The sequence below is a fragment of the Pseudophryne corroboree genome, chromosome 1, assembly GCF_028390025.1.
Source record: "Pseudophryne corroboree isolate aPseCor3 chromosome 1, aPseCor3.hap2, whole genome shotgun sequence".
In the NCBI taxonomy this organism is placed as follows: domain Eukaryota; kingdom Metazoa; phylum Chordata; class Amphibia; order Anura; family Myobatrachidae; genus Pseudophryne; species Pseudophryne corroboree.
This window is the reverse complement of record NC_086444.1, coordinates 1,201,549,771-1,201,566,106: the sequence shown is the minus strand read 5'-3', so window position 1 is coordinate 1,201,566,106 and position 16,336 is coordinate 1,201,549,771. Positions and strand designations below refer to the sequence as shown.

General features: G+C 48.1%; 1 long non-coding RNA gene across 1 annotated transcript; it reads left to right on the top strand.

The window, feature by feature from the left end:
* The first annotated feature begins 1,308 nt into the window (after nt 1-1,308).
* Nucleotides 1,309-4,872, top strand: LOC135019277 (uncharacterized). The gene is made up of 2 exons (XR_010216916.1): nt 1,309-1,624; nt 3,563-4,872. It is a non-coding gene; the product is annotated as an uncharacterized LOC135019277 (long non-coding RNA).
* Nucleotides 4,873-16,336: the final 11,464 nt, after the last annotated feature.

Sequence of the window (16,336 nt, the reverse complement as noted above, 5' to 3'; positions counted from 1 at the left end):
GAGGGTCCAGAGGTGGCTCAGGTGGGGGAGGGGTGGGTGCGGGGGTACCGCGGATGGGGGTGGAGATATAATATTGTACATACTATTAAGTAGAGAAATTCTAGATTGGACCACACAGAGTACTGCCCTACATACACATATGTAGCTGCAGACACACATGTACACGGCCATGTATGACCTCACATGTCACAATGTCCTCCTAGTTGCAGGATACATATAACGGCCATCCTCATCTAGTGCCAGGGTGTCAGCAGCAGGGAGATTGCAAGTGATTGGGCGATTGCAGTGACCGTGGTGCAGCTGGGACACTTCCCCGGCGCTGACACCAGGCAGAGAGAGAGGAGGCGGCTCATTGTGCGGGGCCGAAGCCAGACACAGGCTTTCCCCTCGCGCAGCTGCAGTGCCGGGAGGCAGGGCAGGGATGGCGATAAGCCGCTGTGTGCTCTGATCTCTGCGGTGGCTGCCGCCTCCTGCTGTACGGCGCCCATCGGACACACAGCAGCAGGCAGGCCAGGAGAGGGGAGGAAGGCCCGCCGCTGATCAACCCGCTCTTACCTGCTCCCGGCACCACGCGCCGCTGATCAACCCGCTCATGTGAGACGGACGGGTAAGGACAACGGGGCAGTGCAGTGGGGTCGGTCTCCTCTGTTGGAGTGAGGGTTTTTGGGGGGCGTTAATTGGAGGCGGGGTGATGGTGTCTCTAACCTATAGATTAGGCCAGATCTGTGACTCCGCCCAGTGTTAGCAAATGAGTCACAAAGTCACAGATCTGGGCTAATATATAGGCGATTGTCATATTAGTCAGGGCCTAGAACAGATTAAACAGGCAGGGCCCTCCCCGCCTCGTCAGTAGTTGAGCACTTATGGACAGCAAGTACAGCCCCCAGGAGGCTAGACAGCATAAGGCGGAGCAGCATCAAGACAACAAGCAGGCCCCTTGACCTGTTAGATTATGCAGCAGCAGGCCTTATTCCACTCCTGGGGCCAGAGTGCAGCACTTTGAATGTAATTAAAAATAAAATATCTGGGGGCGTGGCCACGGCAGCACAGGAGTAGGAAGCAGATCCCGGGAGCTCCCTGGATTAAACATCCTCCTGTAATATCCTGGCCCCTTTGGTGTGCCTGAATACCCTGCTTTTCTTCCCTACGCTGCAGGGCACCGGCAGGCGATTTCCCCGCTCTCCCCGGGGTCTGTACGGCCGAGGAGACATACTTCCGGATTTGCGGCCTATACCTCCTCCGGATCCCCGGCCTCAATTTTGGAGATTCCCGGCCCCACTGCTCTGGACTGCTGCTTCCAGTCATAGAGGGAACACTCTCACTTAAAGGCTGACTGATATGTAACTGGTGAGTGACTTCTACCTCCTGGGATCAAATTACACTTTGACTTCAGTTGCTGTCTTATTTTACATACTAAATAACTGCATCGCTCCTGCTCTCACCTATATTCTGGGACGCTGCCAGTACTTTCTTTTACATTTGCCTACTACTTTGGAGACCAGCTGCGGATGTGTTTCTGCTTATTACAACCCTAAAATTCACTCATTGCTGAAGTCTCCTTCTACGCTTTTGACCTGAGATTATACCGGAGTGTCTGTTACTACTGCCGAATACTGTGACTGAGGTAACCTGTAGATCAGTGGCGGATTTAGCGGGGGGCGATTAGGGCGAACGCCCCCCCTAGATATACCGCCACCGGGATGGAGGCCGGGTCCCGCCGCGGTATTGGGAACTGGTGGAGAGCAGACGAGGAGAGGAGAGAGCGTCCACTCCTCACGCGCGTACAGCAGCTTCTGTTCTGACCACGCCCCCTCCTCCCTGTACGCGCGTTAGGACGCTCTCTCTCTCCTCGTCCCCCGCCGCGCTGCACCGCTCTCCACCAGTTCCCAATAACGCGGCGGGACCCGGCCTCCAGTGTGTGCCATCTATGAGTAGGTGTCTCGTGTGTGTGTCTGTGTGGTGGTGGGGGGGGAAGGTGTCCCCTGTGTCCCATTTCTCCCCCCTCTTCTCCCTGCATTATGTCCCTGCATTATTTTGCCTAATTCAGTGTGCTATATTGTGAATTTTGGCTCATTCTGCTTGCTATATTGTGAATTTTGGCTCATTCAGCGTTCTATAATGTGAATTTTGGCTCATTTTGCTTGCTATATTGTGAATTTTGGCTCATTCAGCGTTCTATAATGTGAATTTTGGCTCATTCTGCTTGCTATATTGTGAATTTTGGCTCATTCAGCGTTCTATAATGTGAATTTTGGCTCATTCTGCTTGCTATAATGTGAATTTCGGCTCATTCAGCGTGCTATAATGTGAATTTTGGCTCATTCTGCTTGCTATATTGTGAATTTTGGCTCATTCAGCGTGCTATAATGTGAATTTTGGCTCATTCTGCGTGCTATGTGAATTTTGGCTCATTCAGTGTGCTATAATGTGAATTTCGGCTCATTCAGCGTGCTATAATGTGAATTTTGGCTCATTCTGCTTGCTATAATGTGAATTTTGGCTCATTCAGTGTGCTACGATGTGAATTTCGGCTCATTCAGTGTGCTACGATGTGAATTTCAGCTCATTCAGTGTGCTACAATGTGAATTTTAGCTCATTCAGTGTGCTACGATGTGAATTTCGGCTCATTCAGTGTGCTATGATGTGAATTTCGGCTCATTCACTGTGCTATAATGTGAATTTCGGCTCATTCACTGTGCTATAATGTGAATTACGGCTCATTCAGTGTGCTATAATGTGAATTACGGCTCATTCAGAGTGCTATAATGTGAATTACGGCTCATTCAGTGTGCTATAATGTGAATTTCGGCTCAATCTGTGTGCTGTTGAAACAGTATTTGTCGGCAGATAAGAACGACTTGGCCCATCTAGTCTGCCCCTTTTTTTTTTTTTTTTTACATTATTTTTATCTCTAACCTTATGTGATCCTTATTTCTTTGTAAGAATATCCTTATGTCTATCCCATGCATATTTAAATTGCCCTAGTGTCTTAGCCTCTACCACCTCTGATGGAAGGAATGGCGATTCGCCAGTCTGTATCACCAGTGCGCAGGGTTCTCTCAACTAACTGGCAACATTTTATTAGTAATGGCAACAATAGGAAATTTTAGAAGCGAACGGGAAGGGTATTACTAAGTGGGATGGGCTATGATTATGGGGAGGAGTTATAATTCTTAAACCGCCCCCCCTAAAAGTTAAGTCTAGATCCGCCACTGCTGTAGATAGAAAAGGTTGATTTAAGGGAATGTGAAAGAATTGTTACAATATACTAACCTAAGGTTTCTAGATGTGCTAGATATAATGAGTTAGGTATATATATAGTAATAATGGTTACATATGATGTTCATTAAAGTTTATGATGTAATATGTATTTTACTAGGAGTAGATTCAAAGGTTAAAAGAAGATATCATACATAACGGGGAATGGTAGTTGTCACCATGTCCTTAGGATATGATATATATAATCGGTAACCTATTAATTCTAAAGATGTTTGTTATTTAAGAAGATTGATTTAGCAATTTTATACAAAAACACATAACTTGAGAAAAGTTTTCTTGCAGGATGAACTATTCCTAAAAAGAGTAATTGACTCAGTAATCAGGAAACATGTTCCTGCCGCCAGAGTATCAATAAAACCTCGAAGTGGTAAAGGTGGCTAATAAGTTCTCCTATGGCTAATGAAGTCGTATGATTAATCAACTGGAAGTTGACGTTTTATTTCAATTAAATTATTGATAACATGATTGATCTTTATGATAGGATATTCCAGAACTGTGGACATTTATGATGATTCCAGGACATTGGACATGAACTATTACGATACCATATTGTTCTACATTTTTTTAATACCACAAATTTGAGGATATTGTTGATGTCCGGAAACAGCACTTTGAGCTCACTGCTGTGCTTATTTGACCAAAGACATTACGGATCCTGATACGTGTAATGCCAAGTATATAAAGGAGGTCCATGATATAAAAGAACTTTAACCAAGGCATTATGATATGGACTGGAAAAGATAAATGTTTAAATCCTAGTATTCAATTTTCAGGATTAGGAAAATGTTTTTTAAGTATATTGTATGTGATTGTATGTGATGATGTATTCTGTGATGGAGGTTTATTCTTTGGCGACCCCGATGTGATTATAACCATTCATCTGATGTTCACCGTCTACAGGTGCGGCCTATGTTGTATTTAGAAGACTACTGTCAGACGCAGAATAGCAATACTACATGAAATGATTATTAGCGAACTATACGTTCCCAGAAATTCTCCTGAGATGACAGGGCACATGGATAATGTCCCTGATCAAAGGGTGGAGCTGTGGAATACTGTGACTGAGGCAACCTGCTGAAGGCCTAACAGTTATGTGTGTGCACTACGGGATAGTACGTATATTATGTATACATCCAATAAGCAAAGGGTTCTCATATTCACTAGTAGAAGCATAACAGAATCCATTTTGATTCTAGCTAGATGATATAGCAAATTCATCTTGAACTTTATACACACCCTGAGAGAAAAACAACTTTGTTGGCTGAGTATTGTTTCCAACTACGCACTTTCTAAAAGCTCATAGAGTACAGATGTAATTCCTAATATGGACACAGTTGAAGCTCACGAGTATCTTTTTAGTATTCTTGACAATTGTCCCAATATTGCATAACTCTATTGCCTAACATTGTATTCCTGAGGTATGAAATCATATGGGAGGAATATACAAAAGGGGCGTAACTGTGTATTATATAAAACTCATTGTTGATACGTGTATGTTGTTGTTAAATGATTTGACACAGGACGAGAGAATGCTACCTCTCCCCTGTATACGGGCGTGGCCCTTTGAATAAATAATAATTGATTTTTATAAATCCATTTTCAATTCATTCTTTTACCTAACAACCCAAACAGCAACAAGATGGTTAATTTAGTTAATCCAAGAGAATTCAACACTACCTATTGTCCGTCATGGTTCGGGACGGCCAGCGCACGGCTGCGGCGAAGCTGGAGAAATTTGCCAGACAACCTAACCCACTAAACCAACGGGCCTCGCAGGCCGCTTCGCAGGGGGCCTCTCCGTCCCACTCCTACTCCCCATCTGCAACAGCTGCTGAATCCCCTAACACACCCGCAGCTCCATCTCTTCAACAAGTGCTGGAGGCAATAGCTGGATCGGAACAGCGTCTTTCAGATAAGATGGAGAAAGTGCAGTGTGATCTCTCACTGCTTCGGCAGGACGTCCAGCGCATACGAGAGAGAGTGGGAGAGGCAGAAACCCGTGTCTCGAATCTGGAGGATATGTGCTGTCCTATGAAACAATCTATTTCCACGGTAACCCAGCAAGTAACATCCCTTCAATCCAAATTACTAGACATGGAGGGTCGGCTGCGTAGAAATAATGTGCGATTTGTGGGCCTGCCGGAGAAGGAGGAGGGCTTCCAGCCTGAGGTCTTCCTGGAGTCATGGCTTAAGGAACTGTACGGCGCTGAATCCTTCACGGCACAGTTTACGGTGGAGCGTGCACACCGGATACCATCTCGTCCTCTACCTCCTGGCGCCCCTCCGCGCACCTTCATCGCCAAATTTCTGCATTATAAGGACCGTGACTCGGTCCTCCGGTTGGGACGCACAAAAGGCCCCCTTACCAGAAACGGGGTTACCGTGTCTGCTTTTCCTGATTTTGCCGCGGAAGTCCAGAAGGATCGAGCCCAGTTTATGCCTATCAAGAGGCGCCTCAGAGACCTGAACGTCTCCTACTCTATGCTATTCCCCTCCCGACTCCGGGTGGTAGCGGACGGGGAAACCAAATTCTTCAATTCCCCTAGAGAGGCGGCCCAATGGCTGGACAGATATGCTCCGGGAGCGCGCCAGATGGCCCCGGATTGAGGCCCTGCACTGTCTAATGATCGGTTGGGACCACCAGAGGCATCTACCCATTGTCCAGGGAGCCCCCCCTTGGCGTTGGTGGCTCAGGACTTTTCTTTTCTTTCTCTTGATCGCTTGACTTTGGTTAAGGGTTTTGTTTAGTATTTAGCCCTTGAGAGATAGAAACGATAGTTTGGGATTTAAGTATGCCGAAGTTAGGGGTGGTATACGGGGAGGGGGGGGAGAGTTCAGCGAACAGCTTGTTGCTGTGCCTTACACAAGTTTTTTTTCTTTCTATAGTTTGTTATTTTTCTCATGCTTAAATTTGTTTTGGAGTACATTCATTTTGATGTGGGAAGTATGTCTGATGCATTGGATACTGTCGATTAAGAATCAGGGATTGAGTAGTATAGCACTGTTATTACCCTCACTAACAATTTCCAGGAATATTCGCTGGACTGTATCTTTAGGTTACTACATAGAATATTACCAGATCTATGGCTAATTTGAAATTTCTGACATGGAATGTTCGAGGTTTAAATAATAAGATAAAGCGTTCCTTAGTATTAACTACACTTCGGAAATATGGCCCGGATGTTGCATGTCTCTGCGAGACTCACTTGGAGGGGAATAGGTTACTGTCACTTAGAAGGCCCTGGGTGGGCTGGGCCTATCACGCTTCTCACTCCTCTTCCTCCAGGGGTGTGTCAATCCTGATAAAGAAATCGGTCCAATTTGAGCTGGTATCGGTCAAGACTGACAAATACGGTCGATTTGTGTTCCTTGAATGTAGACTAAGTTCCCAACCCTACTACATACTGGCGGTTTATATCCCCCCCCATTCTCGTACGATGTACTACAGCAGGCCGCTTCATTCATAGCCTCCTCTCCGGACACCCCGGTAATCTGCTTGGGTGACTTTAACAATGTCATGAATTTAGCTTTAGACAGATGGCGCTCTCCGCAGGCTGCTGGGGTCCGCTCTAATCCTACTAAATTTGCTGATTTTCTGAATAATTTGCAGTGGGTGGATGTGTGGAGAGCTCGGCACCCTACGACTAGACAGTTTTCATGCTTCTCTGGCACGCATGGTTCGTTCTCCAGGATCGATCTGACCCTACTCTCCCCCGTTCTTCTCCCTAGGGTGGTTGACGTCCAATACGAGGCCCGGGGTATATCTGATCACTCCCCTATGGTGTTGACTCTCGCTATGGTGAGCCAGAGGGGTCAATCTTATTGGAAACTGCATCCTTCCTGGCTGCTGCAAATAGGTGACTGCTCTGACCAGGTGACTCAGTGGGAGGGATACTTTACTGACAATGTAGGCTCGGCCCCCGGAACAGTGGTTTGGGATTCATTTAAGGCATTCCTAAGGGGAACGTATATTAGACGTATTTCTGCCCTCAAAATGTCCTCCAGGGAGAGAGAGCGAGCCCTTGAGAGTGACGCCAGGGATTTGGAATCTAGATACTTGGTGGATGGCACCCCTGCGCTGAAGGTACGCTGGCTGGCGGCCCAGTCGGCATGGGTGGCTCATCTGTCTGATAAAAACTCGCGCTCGCTTCTATTTCAGGCTACTAATATTTACATGCAGGGCGATAGGCCAGGTGGCCTGTTGGCTCGATTGGTGCACAGTGACCGCCCAGGTTCTACAATTGCTCAGATGACCGGTAGCGATGGCGCCCTTGTGAACACCACGCCGGAAATTGCGCAGCTATTCCGCTCCTACTATGCTGAGGTCTACAGTTCACAACTGGTAGACTCGACATCAGACCTCTCCGCTTATATAAGTAATATTCCCCTACCCACACTCCCCCCGGAGGCCTCTGAGATGCTGGAGGCACCCTTAACTCTGGAAGAGGTAACGGCGGCTATTGGCTTGTCTCCCAGCGGCAAGGCACCGGGCTATGACGGCATCCCCTCAGAGGTATACAAGACCCACATTGATTTCTTCGGTCCTAGGCTTCACGCCCTGTATTCTGATATTTTTGTTAATGATCAACTTCCCCCCTCTATGGCGGAGGCGATTATTATAGTGATCCCGAAGCCCGGAAAAGACCCTAGATCCCCAGAATCCTATAGACCGATATCATTGATTCCCACTGACGCTAAGATCCTGGCAAAGATTTTAGCAGTTCGACTCAACACCGTAATTACTTCCATTATCCACTCCGACCAGACCTGCTTTATGCCAGGGATGTCCACTTCTATTAACCTACGTAGATTATATACCATTTTACAAATCCCATATGACTTCCCCTCTGACTCAGTAGTGGTCTCACTGGATGCCGCCAAGGCATTTGACAGTATCGAGTGGTCCTATCTATGGGAGGTCATGACAGCTATGGGTTTCGGGCCTAATTTTATAAAATGGATTAAATTGCTTTATCAGCACCCGACTGCCAGGATCTCAGTGAATGGCTATATCTCTCCCTCGTTCCGCCTGTTTCGCGGGACCAGGCAGGGATGTCCTCTGTCCCCAACCTTGTTTGCCCTGGCCATCAAACCCTTGGCCTGTCTAATAAGGTCCCACCCAGGCGTGGTGGGCATTCATACCGGCCCTCGTGAGGATAGGATTGCCCTTTACGCTGACGACATGCTGTTGTTTCTGCAGGATTACACCAGGTCTATGCCTACAGTGTTGCAATTGATTGAGGAGTTCGGTGTATATTCAGGCCTTCATATTAACTGGTCTAAGTCCTCTATTATGCCTGTGATTGCCCCCCCCCCCTGCTGCTCCTAAAATCTCCCTACCGCTATGTTGGACGGCGAAATTTAAATATCTTGGGATTCAGGTAACCAATGACCCCTCTGACTTTACACCTTTGAACCTTGATCCGATCATGCAACAAATTACTCGTAAATCCAAGACTTGGTGTAAGCTTCCATTGACTGTATCTGGCAGGGTCAGCCTCGTAAAAATTATAATACTACCTAAGATTCTATATGTGGTTCTGCAATCCCCTGTATATATTCATCCATCCTTCTTTAGAAAATTGAATAGTGTCCTGTCTTCTTTAATATGGGCTAGCAAACGTCCTAGAATACAACTGAACACTCTCACCAGGCTGCGCAGCGACGGAGGTCTGGCCTTGCCAAACTTTCAGATGTACTACTATGCCGCTCAGCTGTCTCATATTAGTGCATGGGTACAGGATACTGGCGTCTCTTCTCTACACTGGGTATTTGTCCAATGCTACTTCCCCGACTTATCCCCCCTGCAGGTGTTGCTGAGTGGGAGCTTGGCCCGGTTCCTCCCTCCTCTTATATACCAAGCCATGAAGGTGTGGCAGGCACTAAAAATTCTTTTGAAATTTGATGGATTGGACCCGGACACCCCCCTCTGGTATTCTAAATGGCTCCCTGAACTGTATGCGCTCGAGGGGAGGGAAGTTTGGGCCCCTAAATCAGTGATTTCCATAAATCACCTTTATACGGATAATACGCTCAAATCCTTCCAACAACTAAAAGATGAGTTTAATTTGCCTAACTCCTATTTTTTTTAGATACCTCCAGCTCAGACATGCCTTGCAGTCCCAATTCGCCAATTCCCCCCCTAAAATTATACCATTTCCCATTAAGACCTTTGTAAGTATGCTGGGTCGAGTTAAGATGATTTCCCATGCTTATGGTTATCTACTCGCCAAACTCCATATAGATCCTTTGACACGTCTCCGTGTCAAATGGGAGCAGGATCTGGGCCCCATAGATGAAGAGAACTGGGCCCTTGCTTTGGAAACTCCGTGCACGGTTACCAAATCCATCAGGTATCAACAGATACAATACTTCCTTTTGCATAGAATATATATGACCCCGGCCAGACTGGCCAAATTCGGGACGGGTCGTGTGGGTGACTGCCCTAAGTGTGGGATGACTGCAGGTACTTTTTGGCACCTCATTTGGGATTGTCCGGTGCTGCGGGCTTTCTGGGCGGGGGTCGGATCGATTCTGGGGAACACAGGGGTGGACGAGGCCATGCTTACTCCGCAATTTTGCATCCTGGGAATGGGTAGCTCTGACTTTGTGTCTGGTCCAGAGGGCCTATATGCTCGCAACATATGTGCAATGGCGAAGGTGAGCATTGCGAGGCTATGGATGGCCCCTAAGGGCCCTACACTCCCCGCTCTTAAGGCAGTAATAAACGACACTGTTTTTAAGGAACGATACATTTATATGAAACACAATGCCTCCGCTAAATTTGAAAGAATTTGGTCTCCATGGCTGGAATCCATATACTCCGTCCCAGACCCTACAACTTAATGGTGATAGGGTTACTAACAGGTCCTGGATTTGCCAAGTTATGATCTTCTAGGGCCATAGGCTTCCCTCTCACCCAATGGGTTGTGAATGAGAGAGTGGCTCTGTGCCCATCTGGACAGGGTAGGATTTAGAGTGCTAGTATCCCCCAATGCGTCCTCTTCCCCATAATGTTTTTTATCTCTTTGTTTTTTTTTGTTTTTTTATTTCTGGGGTTCTCTGTGTTTGGTTTCTGATTGTTTTCTTCTCTTTTAAAGGGTTTTACTCGGACGGATTGTCCGTAAGAGTTATATTTGAAGGGGGGGGGGGGGGGAAACAAAACAAAGTATAATGTGATTTCATGAATACTAGAGTGTACGGATAATGCAAAATAATGGTATATATAACTGTACATTCCTATGCGCCTATGAGCAAATGACATAGTTTGAAAATAAGTCGAAAGTGAATGCTGTTCCCCGATGAGGACATGTCATTACGTGTTTAATGTGTTCCTGTTATGCAATGTCTGTATGCAAACTACTCTCCTTCGAAATAAAAATACTTTATTTAAAAAAAAATAAAAAATATCTGATTTCGGTGGGCACGCTAAGCAGTCTGGACCCCTCATCGCTGTGCTCCCCTAACTCCCCAGATGGCGGCCCTTAGCATCTTTGAAAATAAAAATGACGGAGCAGATACCTGTACTTTAAGGGAACATAACCCAAGATCCAACTCACGGCTGCCTGGAGAAAAGAAACAGCTCTTGGCAAGGAAATAGAGGAATAAGAAACATTCACCTTACTACACCATGCAATATAATTGTTCAAGTTCCTATGATAATTGTCTGAAGGAGATCAGTATGATATACCAGCTGTTGGGATCCCGGTGGGCAGGAGGTGGGCACCCATCTCCACTGAATGACAGAAGATGGGTACCCACCATTCTAGGTGCATTCCCTTCCCGTCACGCTGACTTATCTTGGAGCCTAGGTACCCGTTTCCTTGACTGCTTCCTACTCATCCCAATTGGTCTTCCTCTACTTGCAAAACCTCCGAACAAGGGTCAGTCCACTCGAGCAAAAACATATGGATGACTGCCCCAGTTTGAAGGGAGAACAACAGGACCAAATCTTAGAAGATTTTCATACAGGTAAAAATTAATTTCTACCTCCCATGGCCTCAAAAATTATCGTATCTGGCTCTTGGCCAAACAGAAACTTTCCCTCAAAAGGTAAGCCCTCTAAAATTATCTTGGTTTCAAAATCCACATCCCATGATTCTGACCACAATAGCTAGACCAGAAATATCTGACTGTAATAAAGATGTATCTAAAGAGGCTTCACCCAGATAATCTGCTCCTATTTTGAGCTGATCTGCAATACATAATAATTGAGACTTAGGACTGTCGGACTGCATTCTCCCCATCAAAAGATCAGTCCAAATCTCCATCACCTTGGCTACCCAGTGACCAGCAATGTCTGCCTACTTCTGCCACCGTCACTGCCAGCTGAGCAGGATCACCGACAGCAGGCAGCATTGGAGCAGGTGCCGGTTCAGAGGCAGCTGCAGCAGTCTAACACTGCTGCCAGGCTGCCCCTGTAACCCCCTGGCTACAGAAGAGGATTTTAATACCTACCGGTAAATCCCTTTCTCGCAGTCCATAAGGGATACTGGGGTTTACTTAATATGAATGGGTATAGGAGGGGTCCAAAGGAGCCAGTGCACTTTAAATTTCTTCAACTGGGTGTGCTGGCTCCTCCCCTCTATGCCCCCTCCCACAGGCAGTTATAAGTAAAATACTGCCTGAAGGAAAAAGGACATACTTGAGAGAAGGAACATACCAACAATGACCCTCATTCCGAGTTGATCGCTAGCTGCCGTTGTTCGCTGCGTAGCGATGATTTAAAAAAAAAAAAAAAAGACAAAACTGAGCATGCGTATGCACCGCAATGTGCACGTGCGGCGTACGGGTACAAAGAGCATTGTTGTTTTGCACAGGTTCTATCGACGCTTTCAGTTGCACTGGCAGTCGCAAGGAGATTGACTGGAAGTGGGAGTTTCTGGGTGGCAACTGACCGTTTTCTGTGAGTGTTTGGTAAAACGCAGGCGTGGCCGGGCATTTGCTGGGTGGGTGTCTGACATCATTACGGTGTCATTCGTTGCAGCAATCATCGCACAGAATAAGTAACTACAGGGCTGGTCTTGTTCTGCACAAAATATGTTTGCAGTCGCTCTGCTGCACAGGGGTTCGCACTCCTGCAAAGCGAAAATACACTTCCCCGTGGGCGGCGACTATGCGTTTGCACGGCTGCTAAAAACAGCTAGCGAGCGATCAACTCGGAATGTAGGCCAATGAGTGGTGAGATTCACACACCAGCACACCATAACATAAAAAAACCAGCAACAGCTGAACAGGTAACTCTTGAAAAAGAAAAAAACCTTCAGAGAAGTCAACGCACTGAGGCGGGCGCCCAGTATCCCTTATGGACTACGAGAAAGGGATTTACCGGTAGGTATTAAAATCCCGTTTTCTCTGGCATCCATAAGGAATACTGAGGTTTACTTAATATGATGGGGACGTTGCAAAGCATCCAGAACGGGCGGGAACGTGCGGAGACGCCTGCAGTACCACCTGCCCAAACTGGGTATCCTCTTTGGCCAGGGTATCAAACTTGTAGAACCTCACAAAGGTGTTCTTCCCCTACCAGGTAGCAGCTTGGCATAGTTGCAAGGCCGAGACTCTACAGGCAGCCGTCCAGGTAGACCCCACTGATCTTGTAGAGTGGGCCTTCAGAGACTGTGGAACAGGTAAGGCTGACGACACATAGGCCTGTTGGATAGTTAACCTAACCCAATGAGCAATGGACTGCTTAGAAGCAGGGCAACCCTTTTTCTGCGCATCATATAGCACGAACAAGGAATCAGTCTTTCTGATCCGAGCCGTTCTCTTGACATATATCTTCAAGGCTCTCACAGCATCTAACGACTCCGGAGGAGTAGATGTACCAAAACTTGACGGGACTACAATCGGTTGATTCAAGTGGAATGCATACACAACCTTTGGCAGGAACTGCTGCCTAGTCCTGAGCTCAGCTCTGTCCTTGTAAAAGACCAAGTAGGGACTTTTACACGATAAGACCTTTAATTCTGAGACACGCCTAGCAGAAGCCAGGGCAAGCAACATCACCATGTTCCACGTGAGGTACAGCACGCGTGCAGTGTCTTGAATGTGTTTGATGAGGGTCAACGTAGTGACCAGGGGCATATCCCCCGCAAGGCCCTCCTGAATTTGAGTCCCCCAGGTAGGGATGGCATGAGACATCTAGCAACCCCCTATCACAGGTCTTTGTGATACGCCAGCCGCTGTGTAAGTAGACTTTAGTGTAGTTTCTATTTTCCTATCCCCAGGGTCCTTGAGCAGTACCACCTTCTTAGAGAGGCGGAAGACATCTACGGCTGGGGGTTCTTCCCAATGTTTCCTACCTTCCGGTGTAAATGGGAAAGAGCGTAAAAACTTCCTTGTAACCTATCTTTTATCAGGATTTTTCCAGGCTTGTTTAAAAACCTCATCTAGTTCCGGAGAATCAGGGAAGGTGATGCAGAGCCTTTTCTGCGCTGAGAAAATAACTGCAGTGCAGCACATCTTCCAAAGGTTTTTTTTTAATACATCCCTGATAGCACGAATGAGGGGCTCAATAACTTGTGTAGAAGTAGAATCTTCTATATTAGGTTCTAATTCCTCACCCTCCTCCTGAATATCTTCATCAGATTCTGAGAGTAGAGCAGGCAGCCCACGTTTAAGTGGCCCTGAACTAGTGAGGAGGGCTGTCTTTCATCAGCCTTAGCAGCCAGGTCTGCAACAGCCTGTTGCAGTTGTTGTGTGGTCCGTTTATTAGCATTGAGCGGAGATGACATGTCTGCAATCATAGTTTTTATGGCACAGAGCCAGGATGGCTCTCCCCAGTCTCCACACTAACTTGGGAAGACTGACTGCATTGGTCACACAATAGGGAACCAGAGGTAGAAGGGGAGACTCTGGTGTGACAAACCTTGCATAATGCGTGTTTGACCATAATTACAGTAACAACACGCACAGACCAGTACAATAACAAGCCTGCCCTTACTGCGTGTGAGATGGAGACAGAGTGAGAGGAGGACGACACACCCCAGCCTGTCAGACTCAGGAAATCAGCAGGCTGAATAGTTCTATCACAGTAAAAAACGGATTACTTGTCCTATTCAGGACACTAGATTGTGTACAATAGTGGCTCTCCCCCTGTTAGACACCCCTGTACCAGTTTCCTGTGTATCACGGAGTGCCTGGAGGAGCTGTGTGTCCTTGCTGCTGCTGTAGGCAGAGGAAGGCGCCAAAATGCTACTGGTGCCGCTCTGAGTAAGCTCCGCCCCCTGTAATGGCGCCGGAGCTAGATAGAATATTTATACTGGCAAAGTCTCCCTATCATGTGCAAACATCACAGAGGCTGTTAGTTTGCACCACCGCTGCCAGTATACACAGGGGGGCTATAGCGGGTCCACCCATGGAGGGTCCCGTTTGCTGCCCTCATGTTATGCCGCACAAAGAACCGGGAGACACTCACAACTGATGTCATCTCAGGCTATGTTAGGAAGGTGCGGCGTGCTGCAATTGCGACCGCAAAGGCGCAGTGCCCCGCGGAACTAACAACCTTTCAGGACGGTGGTCCTGCAGCGGGGAAGGGGCCTTGACACCTTACAGAGGCTTGTAACCATCCCCCCCCCCCTCACTCCCACGGTGCAGGTATGCTGTTGCCCAAACAGCATACCGAAAATAACAAACAGAAAAAATAAATTGAAGAAAACTCTCTGGAGCTCCCAGAGTGTGCATCCTCTCCTGAGGACACTTTTTTCTAAACTGCCTGTGGGAGGGGGCATAGAGGGGAGGAGCCAGCACACCCAGTGAGAATTTTTAAAGTGCACTGGCTCCTTTGGACCCCTTCTATACCCCATCGTATTAAGTAAACCCCAGTATCCCTTATGGATGCCAGAGAAAAGGGGAATGTTTGGTGCTGCTGCTGGAGAACGAGGGTTGCTGGAGAACGAGGGCTGCAGCAGCCCAAGCCTGCTCACCCCCTTCCCCCGCCACCACAAACTCTTCCCCCCATGGACTGTTGGGGCGATCGCCCCCTGCTGACAGTCCATGACTGCTGGGGCTCCACTGTTAGCCTGGGATCGTGGTGGCTGTGGTGGAGTGGGAGCCAGGAGGAGCAGCAGTTTGTGGCAGACCATCACTGCAGAATTTCCCCTCTCTCAGTAATACCCCATTCAGACCGCCGGCTATGAACACGGATTACTGGCACATGAGCGCGCATAACCCGTGTTCATGTGCGGTCTGAAAGGTGCCAGGTAAAAAATAAAGGGTTGACCAACCCGGTATTTCAACCCTGGTAGCGAGCAGGGTTGAACTCGTGTTCAAACCCGGCTCGCTGTGCGGTGTGAACGGGAGCCGGGTCGATGCGACCCGTTTCCTGTTCAGTGTGTGTGTGTACAGGCGGCACTTGGAGATCATGTGATCTCCAAGCGCCATCCACACTGACGTCACCAACCCGGCAATATGCCGGGTTGCAGACAGCGGCGGCGGGGCGCACCCTGGGAGCTTCCGTGTCAGGCTTCCGGGTGCGACCCGCCTCAGGTGGTGTGAAAGGGGTATTGGTGTCTGTCCACGGCTGTTGGGCACTGGGTAGGAGGGGAGATGGGAGCTGGGCATCAAAAGAGGGAGAGGAGCTGGGTGTCGGACGAAGTGAGATGGGAGCTGGGCATCATAAGAGGGAGAGGGGAGCTGGTCATCAGGACAGGGGAGCAGAGTGTTGGAGGAGAGATGGGAGCTGGGCATCAGGACAGGGGAGCTGGGTGTTGGAGGAGAGATGGGAGCTGGGCATCAGGACAGGGGAGCTGGGTGTTGGAGGAGAGAGATGGGAGCTGGGCATCAGGACAGGGGAGCTGGGTGTTGGAGAGATGGGAGCTGGGCATCAGGAGATGGGAGCTGGAGGAAAGAGATGGGAGCTGGGCATCAGGACAGGGGAGCTGGGTGTTGGAGGAGAGAGATGGGAGCTGGGCATCAGGAGATGGGAGCTGGGCATCAGGACAGGGGAGCTGGGTGTTGGAGGAGAGAGATGGGAGCTGGGCATCAGGACAGGAGAGCTGGGGGTTGGAGGAGAGATAGGAGCTGGGCATCAGGACAGGGAGGCTGGGTGTTGGA